Genomic DNA, 1,891 nt, shown 5'->3' with positions numbered 1-1,891 from the left:
CTGCTGAAACAACGCTCCTTCCCTTCACAACCCAACCCGTACCCTGCTGCGGGTCTTTTCTGCTCAAGCTACTGAGAACTCAGCCAAGCTGGGAGCACCTCAGCCAAAGGGACAACGCAGCCAAAGGGCTGGTCCTGCCCTGCCACAGCCTGATGCTCTCAGACACTGCTCACACTGTTATCTCAGGACAAAAAAAATAGCAGAAGTAGTTAAAAGAGAGATGACATAGAGCTCCTTACCTTTCTGCTCCTCTGAAGGTGCCTGGAGGCCTTCAGCTCAATCTGGAGCTGAGGGGACCCTCCAAGGCTTTTATACACATCTGCTGGGCAGGACCAGCCCCACCTCCGTGAGGTAAACAGGAAATCAAGCACCTAATCAAAGCAATTCAAACTCACTTAGAGCTGCTTCATTAGGTCCATTGACCTGCAGAGCAGGAAAATGACCTTTTAAAAGGTGTTTACATTAATGGCAATTAAACATTTCTCTATCACAAAACCAGGAGTGATTGTGGGCATAACACATATGGGCATCAGTCTAAACCTTCATTCTACGTAAAACCTCCTTCCATGGTAAAAGCTTCATTAATCTCCACCTTTTGCCAAGTGTAAGTGTTACCTTAGAGAGAACCAACCTGCCCCTCCTCTTTCTTACAGGAGAAATAACTTTGCTAAAATCAAGAGCTCTCGTTGTTGTTATTTTTGTTACCTTCAAGTCTAGGCATCCCAACTGTGGTCTGCAACCCCTCCTGTAAACCCCCAAAACTGAAAACAGCTTCTATCCCCCAAACACACACTCTAAGAAGATTAAACACCTTGGGATGGGGAATGGCAGGTGGGAAACTAGTAGGAGCTGCTGGGGCAGCATTGGTTAACGAGGAGGAGGAGGGTGGGGGCACAGCAGCGGCTTATGGGGTGAGGGGCAGCAGCTGGACCTGAACATCCATTTGGGTTTTTCTTGTCCAGAGTGATGGAGTGTTTCCCTGTGGCTCTGCAGCTGCTGGGGATGTGGGTCAGTGAGGCCATCCACCTCACCCTGCCCTTGCACAGCTGGATCCAGGAGAGCAGATGTTCTGCAGATGTTGGTTGTGCCATCAGGGTGACTCCACTTCCCCTCAGTTCTGCTGGGACGCTGTGCCTGGTAAGTTAATCTTCCCCGGGGGCTGACCTGCTCTGACTCCCTCTGGGAGAACTGGACCCATGACATCTTAGCATCTACACCCCATCGAGGGGCTGCTGCCAGCTGTGGACCTGCTGCTCCAGGATCCCCAGCACACCCAGCTTCAAGCTGCTGCAGGAGCAGAGCAGGGCTATGTTTGTGCTAGCCTAACCCCTAAGCTGAGCTCTGCTCACCTCCTCTCCGCAGTGAAGCAGTGCCCATGGCTGGCTGGCAGAGCACCGTTGCCTCCGAGCAGCCTACGCTCAGCTCGGCTGGTGTTTTTCCTTTTGGTGGAGCTCGGCAGAGCTGCTTGGGGCAGTAGCCCCACGCACCTGGATGTAGGAGGGATCCACGTGTGTGTCCTCCCAGGTTTGTGCTGGCTCAGCTGCCTTGGGGATTTGTGTGGGAATCTGGTTGATGGGGCTGAGCAAGGAGCAATGGGATCGTGGTGATAATAACAGTGAAATGGAAGTGCCGGTGCTTTTGGTGTGGGAGAGGGTTTCACTGTGCCAGCGCCGTGCCCCTGGTGTCACATACTTGTGCAGAATCCAGCGCAATGAGGTACGTGTCTCCACAGAAAGGCTATATTTTTTGTAGTTCCTGGCTAAAAAGGATTTTTCCTGCTCTTCTGAGAGGTGCTGCTGGGACACACTGTCACATACAGGCTGGTTCCAACCTGTACTGGGGCTCCCACACCAGGAGAGCGTAGGAGCAGCCGCGTCCAGCATCCCCTTGG

This window comes from Buceros rhinoceros, unplaced genomic scaffold (assembly GCF_000710305.1).
Source record: "Buceros rhinoceros silvestris isolate BGI_N320 unplaced genomic scaffold, ASM71030v1 scaffold25579, whole genome shotgun sequence".
Lineage (NCBI taxonomy): Eukaryota > Metazoa > Chordata > Aves > Bucerotiformes > Bucerotidae > Buceros > Buceros rhinoceros.
Note: the sequence above shows the minus strand (reverse complement) of the source record.